At 45.3% G+C, this 17,479-nt stretch overlaps 1 protein-coding gene and 1 long non-coding RNA gene across 2 annotated transcripts in view; one reads left to right on the top strand and one right to left on the bottom strand.

Annotated features, from left to right (window-relative positions):
* Window positions 1–17,479, bottom strand: part of LOC310667244 (uncharacterized protein) — a 559,738-nt gene that overhangs the window by 508,257 nt on the left and 34,002 nt on the right. The window lies entirely within an intron of this gene.
* Window positions 1–17,479, top strand: part of LOC310667265 — a 218,418-nt gene that overhangs the window by 76,808 nt on the left and 124,131 nt on the right. The window lies entirely within an intron of this gene.

The raw sequence follows: 17,479 nt of genomic DNA on the forward strand, positions 1-17,479 counted from the left end.
ACAGATTTTGCCCTCTACAGCATGCCTTCTTGACTCAGTATCTGTCTCATCTTCTCACTCTACCGGAGCCTGTCTTTGCATGCAGAGAACGTCCCTAACTGACTGAGGGTTTGAGACCCATTGGCTACCCTCACCTGGTTTGGTTGTCCAGCCGAAGCCGATCCTGGAGTGTGGCTGCTTTCACACACTGACAGCTTCTAGGAGCCACAGGTGAGAGCTGAGTGCAGGGTGGGGACCAAAGGTGGGCAAGCTATCCCAGAAGGAGCATGGCATGTCCCCCACCAGAGGTACTACCCCTCCTCTAACACGCCAAACACCTCAGTTAGCAACTATCCCTACTAGATCCCTGTAGGATAAATTAACACCTAGTCAGCCCTGGCATAATGTGCATGTTTAAAATCTCCACCTCCCCACACCCTCTCACAGCAAGGGGAAGGGGAAGACGGAACATGCCTTCCTTTATTTATGATCAAATTATTCTAACAGAAAAGAGAACTTGATCTTCTGCCCTGTAATAGCTTTTTGGTGTGCCTCTCTGTGAAGAGCTCCGTTTTTAACCTTCAGACCATGATGAGTGTTTTTGATTCTCCCCTTGCAGGCTTTTAGACAGCCTGGTTTCAGCTAAATGTCCTTTGGAAGTACTGACACAGCTGAGCAAATCTCCCACTGGAAGGTGCCCTGTGTTCTGAGTGTGGCAGGAAAAGCGCTGTGGTGCCCTTTCATTGTCATGATCAATTACCATGAAGCAAAATTCCCCACACAGCTCCTTTGAGGGGAGGGAGACCATTCACTTCATGGTTACTGCTTCAAATGTACTAGTTCGATTTTTCGAAGTTCACTGAACTACTTCAGAAATCTCTGAACTACCCCTGCAATTAGTTTCTGTAACTGCTGGGTGAACTGAACATGAATTAAATTTGTTTTGGGGAATAAATTTGGATGATTTCTAGTTCATCTTCAAGTTCATTCTCCTATGTATGCTTTATACTCTTTGTGCATTTACACCCAAACACCGTAATTGTTTGGGGAAATAAACAATTCCCATGCCACTGTGTGTGTTTTCATGTTTTTCTTGATCTTCTTAAGTATATTTTACACTCCAGCACAGCAGCTTATAGCATTCTGAATTCTGAAAAAGAAAAAATGCCCAGGATCATTTGGATAAACTTGAACTGCGAACTAAACACAAACCAAAAAAGTTCATTTGTAAAAGGATGACTGTGAAGTGGAATTAGTCCCTTTTTTGGACATGTCCTTGAACGAGAACTAGTTCCTCTTTAAAATAAAATTTCTAGGTTCTGTTCATCATATCCACTGACAAAAGAGGATTGGCTCTTGTGCTTGTGTTGCTCCACCTCTCCCTGACAACCTGGAGAGCAAGAGCATAAATAGAAACGCCTTGCAGGGTTGCTCCAAGCATGGTTTCACCCTCAAGTTGCTTTTGCCAGTCTTCCAAGCATGCCTTTACTCCCATGGTGCAGCTAAGAGCCATGCATGGGCATCGAAGTGTACCGCCAAATTCCCTGCTGGAAAAGCTGGATGCTGCAACGTGTGTGTGTGTGTGTGTGTGTAGACACATACACATTTGCAAATATGAATAACTTTGAATAACTCCTCTTACAGAGTCACCACCTGCAGATCACAAAATATGTGACACCAAAAAGGACACTAATTTGCAATTTATTTGAATACACTAATCTATATGTGTACATTTCTTCCAATATACATATTTCTGTATGCAGTTTTCCCTAAAATGTACATATTTGCAAAGCAGTTTCCTCATATGTAATGCATTTTTGTATGTCATCTCCTATAATATATGCATCTTTGTGCACACTTTCCGCTTCTATTTATAGAGTTTATAGAGTTGGAAGGGACCCCAAGGATCATCTAGACCAACCCCCTGCAATGCAGGAATCTCAATTAAAGCACCCATGACTGATGGCTATTCAACCTCTGCTTAAAAATCACCAGTGAAGGAGAGGCCAGCACCTTCCAAGGGAGTCCATTCCACTGTTGAAGGGCTCTTACCCTCAAAATGTTTAATCAGAATCTCCTTTCTTGTAACTTTAATGCAGTGGTTTGGATCCTACCCACTGCAGCAGGAGAAAACAAGCTTTCTCAATCTTCCATGTGACAGCCCTTTCGATATTTGAAGATGGCTCTCATATCTCCTCTCAGTCTTCATTTTCTCAGGCTGAACACACCCAGTTCCTTCAAACGCTTGGTTTCCAGACCCTTGATCATCTCGGTCACCCTCCTCTGCACACATTCCCACTGCTCAATATTCTTCTGAAATTGTGCTACCCCAAACTGGACACAGGACTCCAGGTGGGGTCTGACCAAGGCAGAATAGAGCGGTACTATTACTCCAAAGTGGTGTGGATTTTTCCAGGCCTTATGGATGTAAATATGCTATATACTTATATAAATTGCATGGGGAAATTCCTGGTAAAATCTCCAAATGGGATTTCCAGTACCGTAGTTGTTTCGGAAAGCATTAAGTAGGTAAATTCACCTTTAAATGCAAACTGAATCCCGTGTCTCCCTTCATGAGAGCTGGAGTCCCTCCCAGGGCCAGCCATCTGGCCTCAAGATCAGCACCACTTCTGGACTCCAGGGTCCTCCCTGCCTTATTGGACTCTTGATGTAAGATGTGTGGAAACGGAACTCTTTTTTTAAAAAAATAATTTTTATTAAATATTTAAACAAAACATATTATCCAAAAAACATGTCATCCTTAATTCCCCCCCATTTTCCTCCCTCCCCCCACCCTCCCACGCAACCCCACCCCCACCCCGACTTCCCTCAGTTCCAGACTTTGGTTTCTCTGTGAATGCTGCTCTCTGCATGTTACAAAGTTGTATAGATCCTTAAATTGTTTAACTAGATATTGTCAATAAAAAGTCTGTGAATGTTTATTCAAAACCTGCCAAGGAGTCCAATTCACTTTGTTGCTTCTTCAGATACTTTGTAAAGGGTTCCCATTCATCTTTAAAGTCACAGTTATCCTTGTCCCATAGCTTATGTGTCAATTTTGCCAGCTCTACATAGTCCATTAATTTTTCTTGTCATGATTCTTTAGTTGGGGTTTCTTCAGTCTTCCATCCTTGTGCTATTAGGACTCTCGTGGCCGTTGTCGCATACATGAAGATGTTTTTCAGCTTTTTTGGCAAGTCTTTCCCAGAAGCCCTAACAAGAATGCTTCAGGTTTTTAAACAAATATTAAGTGGAACATTTTCTTCAATTCATTATATATCATTTCCCAAAATTTTTTAATTACATTACAATCCCACCACATATGATAGAATGTCCCCTCCGGAAATGGAACTCTTAGGCCACAGAGAAGGTGCCTGCGAGGGTCCCAGCTGTGCTTCAATGGTCCCTGGGATTGTGAGGTTGTGTTCAGTGGGCTCCTGCTAGCCAGCTTCAGATTTAGTGGTCTCCTGAACACCAGGCTCTCGGTGCCTTTTGTAGCCGTAAATCAGATTCCAGATTCCAGTCAACAAGATGGAGCTTAGCAGGCCCTGTGTAAACTCCAAGTTTTCCAATTTGTGAACTGAAACATGCAGCCCTGCCTCAAAATAGCTGAACATGCATATCCAATTCCCTGCTCTGAGTGCTATGTCTCCTAGCTGGCTGCTGGCGAGAGAGTCATTGTGCCAGCACCATCAATGCAAACAACTTTTCTCAGCTTTTATGATGTGCCTTGGGCCTCAGCTGCTACTGACCTGATGCGGGAGAAGAAAGAAGCTTTTCAATCCTCATCACCACCATCCAGTCAAACAAAAAACAAAACCACCAGCTGCAAAGTGAGATTCAGTGTGACTATTAGTGAAAGTGGCACAAACAGTGTATGCTTATGTTCCAGAAATAAAATTGGAACATTCGCCTAGTTCAAGTGGAATGCAGGAAAAGGAGGATGGAGAGCCACACATGCCAAGCACATTTCTGCATTTCTTTTCTCCTGTTACCTTTCCCTTATGGGGTATTCCAAAGCCCGTATAGAGTCCATAAGTGGGTTCCCTATCGGTAGGAGAAAATAACAGAAGCCAACCAAAGAATATTGAGCAGTAAAGTGGCTAGTAAGCCTGATCTTTATTAAAGGAAATAAACTGTTGCAACAGGGTCCCCACTCACCACACACAGGAGGGAGGAGAACCCCAAACAATGGTGCGCAAGCCCCTATATAAGACTTTTGAAATTGCCCACCTGTAGCCCAAGACCACCACCCAAAACATACATCACAGGAGGCGGTCTCCAGCAGAAATTTGAGTGTGTTGCTTCTCTCCTGTCTGCCAGGATACCTGATAAGGCCTTACTTGATTGCCTTTTCTGGGTAGCCTGGCCATTCCTTTGAGATGGTAAATACTTAGTTCCTGAATCTCTTCTGCATATTGATAAGTGTGCTCCGCTTAACAGATACTTGCCAGACTGTATTTGAAAAGGGAGGTATAAGCCCCTACATAGTCAAAAGACAATTGGAAAGCTTTTCCCATTTCCTTCCTCCTTGCAGAGAAATATTTGAGGTCAATTTGGGAGAGTCAAAATGGCTTCAGGATTGTTCTACTATACTATTTCAGACACGTGGTTTATATACTTATGTATGTGTTTGCCTTGTACATTTATGAACAGTTATTTTATATTTGAGATCATGGAATTCAACCTTAGAATTCTTATAACTGTACCTTTAAAACACATTAGAAGCACATCATTTCCTTCGAGGGATTCTGCGTCCTATAGTTTACCCCTTACAGAATTATAATTCCCAGCAACCCTTAATAAACCCTGGAATTATCTGTGTGGGGAAATGTGTTTTGAATGGGCTTTGGAGTGTGTACACAGCCTGGGAAAGGCTACAGCTCAACTGCAGGGATATCCATGGCAGTGGAAAGGGGACTTACAAGGTCAGCTGTCCCTTTCGGAGGAAGCCCCTCTTCCTCTCTGCCCCCAGAGATGGAGACCTGCCCTGCCCTGCCCTGGGATCCCGTGGGGCCACAGGGTACAGGGTGAGATGGTCAATTGCGTCACTTTCAGTCAGTTTACTCATTCAACATAGGAAGCTTCCTTCTACTGAATTAGGCTTTTGGTTCACCTGACTCAGTGTTGTCTACACAGGCTGGCAGCAATGGCTCTCCAGGGTTTCAGACAGCCGACCTTCCTGGCCATACATGCATTCCTCATGACACAGTTGCAGAATAAAAACATGTTTTGTACTAGGGTTTCTCAGACTTTCTGATGTGGTGACGCGCAATTACTTCCTCATGCCATGTGCCAGGGACCTGCACCATATTTGGTCCCAGAAGCATCCCACTCAACCTGGGCTGTGGTGGAGCTTCTCCGGACCAACAGCCAATGGTTCACAGACCAGCACCAGTCTGTGGACCACCATTTTGAGATGCACTGCTCTACATGATTATAGATGTTGCACACACGTGGGGTAGCGGGTGCACCAATTAGAAGAGGCGTTCCCCAAGGGCCCATATAAGAAAAAATATTACAGTTATTAACTTTGTGAAAGCAAACAGCTGACCAGTTAACAAGGGGACACCTTTGCATCCGCACCATACATGCTGCATGGCTTCCCTCAAAAAATCCTGAGAACTGCAGTTTACCCCTCACAGAGCTACAGTTTCAAGCACCTTTGGCTACAGCTCCCAGGAACCTTTGGGGAAGCAGTGAGCTTCAAATGTGCTTTAAATAAAAGTTTTTAACCTGATTTGTTGACTGAAGGTTGCAGCTCTGGTCTTTGCTGTGGCTGCTACATCACTGTAAAATTCAGCTAGGCGCATCAAAGCAGCATGTTCCCTCCCCCAGTTTGGCAGGGCCAGAAACAGTATCTCCTCCACTCCACACTCACAGAAGAATGGAGGGAGTGTCGAGGACATGGCTAATGTTCTGTTGAAATATGACTTTTGGGTCAGCAGTGGTAATTTTTAAAATCACAAGGGTGGAAAGCAAAATGCTCTCAGGGGGCCAGGAAACCTTGGGAGAAATAATATTTGGAAGAAGGTCACACGTCCAGATAAAATAAGTGCCAGGCATGTTTGTAATTCCTTCTGGTGACTCAGATGAGGGGAGGAAGAAAATCCTCTCTGGCTTCTCCCTTGTGGGCTTTTGCTTCTTGTCTTTTACTGCACTGTCATTGCAAGCTTGGAATTTGCTGCCAAGGAGTGTGGTGGAGTCTCCTTCTTTGGAGGTCTTTAAGCAGAGGCTTGACAACCATATGTCAGGAGTGCTCTGATGGTGTTTCCTGCTTGGCAGGGGGTTGGACTCAATGGCCCTTGTGGTCTCTTCCAACTCTATGATTCTATGATTCTATGATTCTAAGCTTTGGACAGAACGAAGAGGCAAGGTGAGACAAGAGTGAGACTGTCAGACACTGGAGATGCCGGGATGTACACCTGTTTGGGTTGCAAACCAGAGAGTTGTGAATTTGGGGGAGGTTAGCCTGCATGATGCCCTGGGGTCCTGCATCCAGCAAGGGTTAAAATCTGATGGAGTTGTTGAGCTAGCCAGGCAAGCTTCTAGGTGAGGTGGTCACCCTAAGTATGGTCCTTAGTATAAGAAAAGAGGTTGCTCTGTGCCAGAGGGCAAATGGGTGGGCCAACTCCCTCAACTGGCTGGTAGTGAGGAACACAAAAGCCAGAGCTGCATTTGAGAGCTGGGCTAGAAGCAGGCAGAAGCCAGAGAGGCAGAGCCATGCTTGATTTCTGATTTAATCCAAGGCTGTGACTGTGGGAAAAGCAAGATCTTCTGGGGTGAAGGCTCTCCCATTGTAGGCTCAGGTTGTGCATACATTTGTAAATAAACCATATACCATAAAGACACCACAGTCTCCGCTGTCCCTCATTCCAAGGAAACTGGACTCTGGAACCCCTGGAAGCTCACAGCACTTGGAGTTTGGGGTGGCAACGCAAAGAAGACAAGAAGAAGAGTTTGGATTTGATATCCCGCTTTATCACTACCCAAAGGAGTCTCAAAGCGGCTAACATTCTCCTTTCCCTTCCTCCCCCACAACAAACACTCTGTGAGGTGAGTGGGGCTGAGAGACTTCAGAGAAGTGTGACTGGCCCAAGGTCACCCAGCAGCTGCATGTGGAGGAGCGGAGACGCAAACCTGGTTCACCAGATTATGAGACTACCGCTCTTAACCACTACACCACACTGGCCATACAGGCCTTTGGGGGGCATTGATATACCAATCACGTGCTTGTTTGAGGTGGAAGGAAACAGGCCATTCTCTTCATATTTTTAAACCTTCAGAGCATTTGCAACCCCCTCTTCCATGCCAGAAGGCATGGCTTAGAAACACTGTTGATCCCGGTTCTTGCATTGTATACATACATAATGCACTGATACACACGTAATATGCATGTGGGTCACACAGATTCAATTCTTCCTTGGGCACTTTTGTGCACATTTGTCCACACATGGGCACTTCCCGTTGAGCTCTGTTGCAGTACACAGCCACCAGTACAATAAGACTTGCACTGGCAATCAGGCTGAGGAAGAGACTGACCACCATTGTTCTCCCTGACATTTGCCTTTTGCAGCTGTCAGTCTCTTCTGGAGGAGAGGTGTGGAGGCAGCTGTATATCACCTACCTGGCCTTGGATCTACCTGCAGCAGGACCAGAACCAGAAACTTTATGGTGGGTTAACTTTCAGATTTGCTTTGTGTTTATGTACTTAAACCTAGATTGGGTGTGTGAATGGTATGTAATACTCAATTTGTTCTGTGTTTGCTAAGTTGTTGATTTTTGTTACTTTGACTTCACTGGCATGTTCTGTATTTCGATTATTTGAATGTTTGCTGTAAGCTGCTTTGGGCACAGCTTGTTGTAGAAAATCAGCAAATAATTTAAACAAATAAGCAGACAAATATTGAACCCAAGAGCCCCAAGAGCTCTTAGGGTAGCATAAAGAGCACTTCGCTGTTCCCACATTTTCCTGCAAACCATTAGCCGTACTCCAAACCTTCCATAGTGATGTATTTCTGTTTCTCTGCATTCTGTGTGCTCTATCACAACTGCCCTGGGATCTTCAGGTAAAGGACGGTATACAAATTTTATAAGTAATAATAATCTGCCGACAGTTCATTTTGAAATCCTTGGAAGATGATGGCATTCCTGAGCATGGAAGGGTTGGTTTTGGGGGAGGGGCAGGGTGTTGTGTGTGCTGGATTTTCTGCTGTCCTTGTTTATTTTAAAGAGAGAAGGAATAGAACGCACAATAAAAGAGAAGAGGTGCTTTGGAAAACCATTAAAATGATATGCATTGAAATTCAACTAGGGGGATATGAGGAAGTCACTTAACAATGTTAAGAAGATTAGTTTTAATAAGGTTATGATTTGTTTGTTTGTTTGTTTGTGTGTTTTTAATTTTGTGAAAATCATTAAAAATTTGGGGGGGGAGAGAGAAGAGGTGCTGCAAAGGTTTTATTGGGCTGGAAAAATGCCATGGACATAAAGAAAAGGCATTGTGCTGAAACCGACTAGAGCACATAAAATGCTGCCATTGCGGACGGTGCTCAGCACACAAATGAATTCAAGGCCAAAAGTGTGCACAGAAATCCACGCAGGATTTGTTTTACTTATTCAGATTCCTTCCACCCCTACCCCCTAGTTCCATGGGCTCAGGCTGGGCAATGCATCTCTGCCCCCTCCCTTCATTTTATCTTTACAATGGTCCTGTGAAGAAGATTGGGATAAGGTCACTTTTATTAACTGGAAAAATGCAAGCTTTCGCGAAGGCTGTTAGCACCGGAGTATGGGTACAAGAGGAGTGATGGGCTGCACAGTGTAAGGGCTGTGAGGAACATAGCCAGCTGCCTTATACCAAGTTGGACCATTGGGTCCATCTAGTTCAGTATTGTCTACACTGACTGGCAGCAGCTCTCCAGGGTTTCTGGCAGGAGTCCTTCTCAGTGCTACGTGGAGATGCTGGGACCCTTCTGCATACAAGGCAGATGTTCAGCTACAGTGCTATGGGCCTCCCCCTTCAGAATCTGCCTCTACATCACTGGTTCTGAGCATATATCTAACTGAATGAAAAGAGTTGGAGAAAGAACAAGGGTGAAGAGGCAGTGGAGTGCACCTCTGGTGGTGAAGTCAAACTGCTGCATTAGCAGCACTGAAGTGACCTTCCTGGGCCGCCCAGACAACAAGACCCCCCTCTCAGCCTCGCTGGTTGGAGAGCAATACATTTGGCACCAGATTGGCTGCAGGAGTTGCCAGAAGGATGCATATGAGGCACCATGTAACCCAACCGTCTTAGGGACTCTACTCCAGATTTGCGTAGGGTTTACTCCTGAGTCTTTTCTTCTCCCAAAGCTCAGCTCCTTCTTGAGCACAAGCTGCAAAAACTCAGATTTCCTTCTCCATGGGAGCTTGAATATAGTAAAATTATTTCTTTCAGTACCTACCCAGATGTGTTTTGTAGCCACTACATCCCAATGGCCATCAATGATCATTTTAAGCAAACCTTTTGTAACTGTCAGTACCCATTAAAGAAATATCTTCAGCCATTGAGCTAAACAGAAGCCTGGGAGAACTGCACTCATTTTGTTTCTGTATGACCATAAGAATGATGTTATGGCTACTGCCTGACCATTCCTTTGTTAGGCTGATTGCCAGTTAAAAGTGCAGAATAGGCTGCTAATGTTTCCTCAGTGGCAGCTAGTGGCCAGGAAATGGAGTCTTGGGGAACTGTGCTTTCAAATGAGATACTCCTCAGAGCTTGGAGGAGGTGACAGTCCTGTAGCTCCCAGTGAAAGGGAAAGGTCAGCTCTGTCTGGGGGGGGGGGGGGGGAGGAAGTGATAGGAAGATTTTAGCTGGAGTTATCAGAAATCAGAGATGTAGGCTGAGAGAGAAGCATGCAGCCAAGTAAGAAATATATATAAATAGGGGAGGGGGTTGGGGAATAATATCCCCATAGCATCATTAGGTAAAGACCCCCTTTCTGAAATCCTGAAATCCTGGGGACAGTACTGAGACAACACTGAGCTGGATGGACCAATGGTCTAACACAGAATAAAGCAGGGGCAAAACTAGGCTTTATTTCAGCCTGGTCAAAGACCCACGTTGGCACCCCTCCACGTGCTCTTGGGTACACACACACAGGCTGAGAGCCTCTGGAGACTTCCCCTGGGGCAAAAAAATCTCAGCTAGCACCCCATAGATATGGCACTGAATAAAGGAACTTCATTTGCTCTTTGGGCAGGGGGCGAAATCTGTAACCAGAGTCAATAGGAAAAAGAGTGCACATTACATGTGATAGAAAGGGCCACACATCCTTGGGAGAGCAGATGTTTGGTGTGCAAAAGTTTCAGGTTCACTCCCTGGCATCTCCAGGGAGTAACGCATGGGAAGACCCTGGCTGGAAATCCTGGAGAGAGCGCCTGCAGGTCAGCATAAGCACGACTGAGCGAAGCAGAGCAATGTCCCAACTCAGCCGGGCGCAGCTTCCTAGGTTCCTAATTGCCCTCTTGGGTCCATTTCATCCATTTCGGGTCCATTTCATCCAAAGATCCACTTCATCCAGAATACTTTTTCAATAGTAGCCTTTGTGAGGTCTTTGGAAACCTCACAAGCGTGGCACACACGTAATGCCCGTTCACTCTGGTTGTGCACCACACCAGGGGTGCTTTCAGATTGCTCCTATTTTTGGGGTGGGATTCAGTCGTATACTACCAAATTCAATTTGCAGAATTACAGTGATATAAAAATTGGGGGTTTTGATTTGCTGCGCAACTCCCCATGGGACTCTGAGTCCCCTAAGTCCATGATCGGTCAGAGAAGAATGGGTGGTGGCAGAATCCAGGGGAAAGCAAGGCAGACATTTATTTTTCTGCTGCAACAGAGTTTCCTCCCCTCCTTCCAAGAAGGGGGAGACCCTGAACAAAAGCGTGCAGGAACCTTTAAAGACTTTTGACATTGCCCAACCCCCTTAGCCAAAGACCCCCCCCCAAAAGCATCATACATACATCATAGGAGGCGGGTCTACAGTAGAAATCCTGTCTGCCCGGATACCTGATAATAGTCGCTGATTGCACTGCCTGGGCAGCCTGGGCATTCCTTCGTGATGCTTAATATTTTAGTTCCTGAGTCAAGCTCACAGGCTCACCCTATTCATACACAAATATGCCCTTAAGACAGGATTTGTAAGCAAGAGGACAATGGGAAGGCTTTCACCATTTGCCTCCCTTAACGCAGAGGAAGATTTGAGGTCATTGGGAGAGTCAAAATGGCTTCAGGATTGCTCTCCTATACTATTTCAGATACTTAGATATGTGTGCATTTATGAATATTTATTATATATTTGAGACTTTAAAATTCTTATAACAGCAGCTGACCAGAGGGTCGTGTACAACAAACCTGCTTTACCTCCCCCACAAAAAACTGCAGGTTGTTTGCAATAAGGAATCAAATCAGAACAAATTATCAGTACATAGCCAACATTGTCTAACCTCCCTGCAAACTATGTGGAAATCACTTAGGATGAATCCTCAATAAACAGGTCATCTGAAAGTGACCCTGGTTGCTGGCTCTGGAAGGTGGTGCTTCCATTTAGCTCTCAGTTTATAGTTGTTGATAGAATTATCCCCCACCCGTTTGTCTGCTTTCTCCCAAAATAACTCCTCTCTTCCACCTGTGAAATGAGACAGAAGGTATTTTTTGTGCATGGCAGGGGGGTGTCAAACACTCTTCCCGAAAGACATCTCTGTCTGAGGGGGCCGTGCTGACCTGCCATGCCCCAAATGAAGGCGAAGTAACAGCGGAGAGACAAAAAGAGGCTTTGTACTGAGTGTGCCACAGGCCCAACTTCTGACACAAGAAAGACCTTATCTTTCTCTGTCTGAGTTAAGACAAGGGCTTTAGAAGCCTGACTCATTAATAACTCCCCCACACATACACACACAAAGAGCCTTTTTATCAGACAAGCTGCCTTTTGTGTTGTGCTTCCCAGCTCAATAAATAACAAAGATAAAACATGGATTCTAGGATGGAGCAATACATTTGCAGCCCACTTCTGTCAGAAAATGGGCCTCCAAGGAAGGGTATTTCTTTCTTTCCAAGGACTCAGATAGATTGGGAAAGAAAAAGTGTTTCCCATGTGTTGGATATGCATTATAACCCTGTGACACCAGATGGTGCTCTGGAGTTCTGTTTTTCTCAGACAAAGTTTAGAATGCGTTTTCCTGAAACGCTTCTTTGATGTGTCTAGATTCAGCCCAAATGCCTGATGAGAGGGGGCATCTGACCTGACCCCTCAAATAACCCAAGCAGCTGCTCAGGTGTGTAAATAGTTTTAGCTACTCTTGCTAAATGTGAAGGAGATAATTGCAAAGAAGTTGCATGTTCAGACCCAGAGACCTCCCCGCTAAAGACACACTTGACTCAAATCACAGTTTGTTTTTTGGCAGAATTTAGGCCACAACTTTATTGATTACAGAAGGTGAGCGGTTGCATAGGCTCTGGTTCGACTAGCTCCCTGCACCCTTGCAGGCAGCACTGACCCAGGGCACCAGCATAGGTCAGCCAAGGGTGAATACCTGGGTAGGCGAAAAGCCGGGAACAGACTATGTTCACCACCCAGATGCCCCCCGGACTCAGGCACGGGCACAACCCCCTCTCAGGGGTTGACCAAACCAGTTAAGTCCCTGGATTCCTTTAACGGAATACCCTGCACATAGGGATGGTGAGACCATTCTCCCATCCCTTTCACCTGAACCAGTGCCTATCCGCAACCTTACAAGTTGTGACGATTTGCTACGCTGCAGGCGAAACCCAAATGGCAACAGCCAATAAGCCAAGTGGGGAAATTCCTACCGTGCCCCTGTCCCAACAACAGATGACGCATGATGGCACAGCAAGGTCAATTGCAAAATGCCCTTAAAAATAGGGAGAGGTGGGTGGGTGTTCCGAATGCACGAGCCAAAAGAGAAAGCTCTGGGTCACGTGCATGGGTATATATAGGTCCCTCTATCCATTTGGACTGCGCCCCATTGGCTAGATTGAACCCAACAATGAGGGACCTACCAATCGGGTGTTGGGCTGTCCGATCTCACCCACAGGAGGTCGGTCTCCAGGTCTCACTGCAACACATGCCCTCTTTTAGGGAGGACACGATCTAACACCAGAATCTTGCCAGAGAATCTGTTGTATTACTAGAAATTACTGTAGTACAATATGCAGCACTGGGTGTGAGGTTTGGGGCAGTGTGTCTGGTTAGTTTCAAAGTGATGAGCCAAGAACACCTCCAAGTTTAGCTCGGCCATCTCTGTTGGCACGTGAATGCAAGTTGTAGGCAGCCTTTGGTTTAATCCAAGGAGCTGTAGCTCAGCGGTAGAGAATCTGCAGAAGGTTCCCAGGATCAATCTTTGGCATCTCCAGGCAGGACTGGGAACGTGTGTTGTGTATGAAAAGTATGGTGTGCCTCAGCAGTCACTTTCTCCCGTGAAATGCCCTGCCGCAGGCACAGGACTATTTGTAGCTCAACGATGAAGAAATGTTCTATGTGGTGGCGGCAGTCTTGGATGCGAGGATCAGAAGGCTCATTGGAAGGAACGCAGTGTTTGCATTTCACAAATGTGCAGCTGTGAATTTGAGTTCACACCTCTTCGTTGTGCTCACAGCTTTGGCACAAACTGGTTTGAATCCTTTTAAATCATTACTTGCCTGAGGTAAACAAGGCAAGACTGTATCTAGCCTGGATAGCTCAGCTGGCTGGCGTTGGGTTGATAATGCCAAGGTTGCAGGTTCCATCCCCCTATCTCTGTATGCATAGTCCTGCCTTGCAGGGGGCTGGACTAGCTCAGGGGTCAGCAAACTTTTTCAGCAGGGGGCCAGTCCACTGTGCCTCAGACCTTTGGGGGGCAGACAATTTTTTTTTGGGGGGGGGATGAATGAATTCCTATGCCCCGCAAATAACCCAGAGATGCATTTTAAATAAAAGGACACATTCTACTCATGTAAAAACACCCTGATTCTCGGACTGTCTGTGGGCCAGATTGAGAAGGTAATTGGGCTGGATCTGGCTCCCGGGCCTGAGGTTGCCTACCCATGGACTAGATGATCCTCAGGGTCCCTTCTAACTCTACGATTCTATGATTCTATGGTGCCACCAGAAAGTCAGGATTTTCTAATGTTTTATTGAAGCACTTCCTTACTCTCCAATTAAACAAAGCAGGAAAGAAAATGTACCTTATCTTTGAAGTACAGAAACTTCATTTTTAAGTGCAAAAGTGAGTCAAGGAATTTGGGAGCGGGGCACGAGAGCCTTTTTTGTTCTAAGGAATGCTCTCCCCAGGGAGGCCCACCTAACATTACACAAATATGTTTTTCTTTTGGACAGCCACATGATTGGATGTTTGTCTTCTTTTTGTGTTCATCTTCAGTTGCATGGGTTGGTTATGATGGGAAGGAATGCTTTTATGATACAATAATTTGAATATGTTGTTAGCATGCTTATGTAGTTTTAATTATTGTATTTGTACTTCAGTTGTAAATCACTTTGGGGCATTTTGTAGTACGAAGCTATACATAAAACTAATAACCTAACCACTAGCCAATTCCATCCCCTCCCAAACTTGCTAATGGGAAGTTGGTGGTCATGAGGACACGTCCAAAGCAGATGCCCTAACTGTGCTAAAGTAGTGTAACAGGGGCAGAGCCCTTTTCCATAGAATCATAGAATCATAGAATCATAGAGTTGGAAGAGACCACAAGGGCCATCGAGTCCAACCCCCTGCCAAGCAGGAAACACCATCAGAGCACTCCTGACATATGGTTGTCAAGCCTCTGCTTAAAGACCTCCAAAGAAGGAGACTCCACCACACTCCTTGGCAGCAAATTCCACTGTCGGACAGCTCTTACTGTCAGGAAGTTCTTCCTAATGTTTAGGTGGAATCTTCTTTCTTGTAGTTTGTATCCATTGCTCCGTGTCCGCTTCTCTGGAGCAGCAGAAAACAACCTTTCTCCCTCCTCTATGTGACATCCTTTTATATATTTGAACATGGCTATCATATCACCCCTTAACCTCCTCTTCTCTAGGCTAAACATGCCCAGCTCCCTTAGCCGATCCTCATAAGGCATTGTTTCCAGGCCTTTGACCATTTTGGTTGCCCTTCCAGGGCAGTGACTCTTATTACATAACAAATAAGGTGGTGTATATTTAGCCACAGTTAAGGATTCCCCTAGGCACGCTCTGAAGTCAAGTAGGTGCAGTGAAAACAAACTCCTTGATCCACTTAAAAGATCTCAGGTAGTTAAGTGATAGATGGAGATGAAAGGTAACATCAATTACTAGTGTTTAATTTATGCCCATATTTTCTATGAATTGTTTTATGCAGGCTCATCCCAGCTTTATTTTGTGCCCTAAAATGGTTTTTGGCCCCACACTTTCCCTGAAAAACCCACCCTTTACTGCCGAATCAGAGCAAATGGCAATCTGCCTGACCTACCATTTGTTCTGATTCAGCATCAAAGAGTAGGTTTTCCTGGAGAAAGCACCAGGGGAAAAAAAAAAGCACTTGGACATGGAGTTTTAAAGTGCAGACCTGTGCTTAGAAAATGCAAGGCAAAAGATAATTGTGGATGAGCCCTGCATTGCCAAGGGCTCTTCCACAAAACCTCTTGACTTTCTCACCTTCTCCTGATCTCCTTATCACCTTAGAGATGGTTCACACTTCTGCTTGTGCAGTCCCTAAAAAGCACAGATCTGAGAGTTTTCCCCATTATTTAGTGCTAGATTGGAGCAAATGGCCATCTGAGGAAAACCCAAACTGCTGTTTCCTCAGATTGAGCACTAAAGAGCAGTTTCCTCTGGTGGGGAAGCAGCAGGATAATAGGAAGTGGCTAAGCCCTCAGCCTCAAGGGAATGAACTTGTTCCTTCCGACAGCCAGGAGCAAATTGCATGGAGCACGAAACACACCTTCTGTCCATCTGGTGAACAGGGACACACATGACACAGTGTGGAATACACAGATCCAATTTCATTCAACCACAGAATGTGGAAGGCACCGGAGAGTCCTTGTACCCCTGCTGATTTTGTTTACCTTCAGAAATGTTTTGGGGTGCTGATAAGTTTGTTGCTCTTGTTCACTTGGATAGTTGGGGTGTGTTAACATCAAAAAATGGGAGAAGGCCCTGGCTTCCTCTGCACACTGCTCCAACAGGTGCCTAATTTTATGCTCCCCTGTTTGTCCCACTCATTCTGCCAGGCTGATAAGCATGCAGACAGTCTGATCTGCACAAAAATGCCCACAATGGATAGGAAATTGGGGGGGGGGGGAGGCACAACACAATGGGAGAAGGAAAATATATCAGGAAAGAAACACATCAACGAAGAGGGAAGGCTGAACCTGCTGTCTCAATTGGTAACCCTATTGGTATAACCACTTCAGTATTTCAAATCAGTGTGACTTTTTCAGAACCCTAGGCAGCAATATCTAGCTCTGGAGTGCTGCCACTGATATGAATGGTCCTTGAGGAGTGGGGTGGTGTGTGGGTGTGTGGAGAGAAAGAAAACAGACTAATGAAGAACTTCTTCCTTTTCTCCCCTTTCAAAAAAGCACAGTAGGCAGTGTGTATAATCGGAGAAGATTTACTAGACTCCGCTGTGACTGAGGCGCAGCGTAATTAGAATACGGAAAGGACCATTTATCATTCGCCAGAATGAGTTAGATATTTTCCCACTACTCAAAAGAACCTAACACAGAGGGGAAGGGGATGAGAGAGAATAAACAGAAATCCCAGGCTTTGCAATGGCCCGGAAAACATTAACTTCAGGCAGAAAATTATTTGAAAAAACAAACCAAAAACAAGCTCCAGTGACAAAGTCAGTCTGCCTCTTCAGGAAAAGCTGTGCAGATCTCCCATCAATTTAGTTAACACAGGGAAGCGCCCACACCCCATTTGAATGGCAATGCTCATCGACCTGGGGGGTGGCCCCCTCAAACATTTGGGGGGGGGGCAAAGGGCCCTAGGAATTGGCTCCTATGCAGGGCACCACACATGGTTCTCCCTCCCTCTTAGATTATTACAAGAGCCAGGTAGGTCAGGATGAGAGATGGTGACTGACCTAAAGTCACCACAGAGAGCTTAATGGCTGAGCAGGGATTTTCTTTATTATTGCATTTATAATATGACATCTTTCCTATGAGAAGCTCCAGGTGACACAATTCTCTCCTTCCTCCATTTTATCCTCACATCAACCCTGAGAAGATGGTTAGACTGCCCCAAGGCCCCCCCAGTGAGTTTCAGAACAGAGTGGAGATTTGAACCCTGGTTTCTGAGGTCGCACCCCATTGTTGCTGTTGGTCAGCTTTCAATATATATTCATATATAGTCAACATATATATATTACAATATTAAACATTAAATAACCCCTCTACAGGGCTGCCTTCAGATGTCTTCTAAAGGTTGTATCTCCTTGTCTCAGGGGTTGTATAACACCATATCCTCCAACATTTCTC

Source organism: Podarcis tiliguerta (genome assembly GCF_965153285.1).
Source record: "Podarcis tiliguerta genome assembly, chromosome: 16".
NCBI classification, from domain to species: Eukaryota; Metazoa; Chordata; class Lepidosauria; order Squamata; family Lacertidae; genus Podarcis; species Podarcis tiliguerta.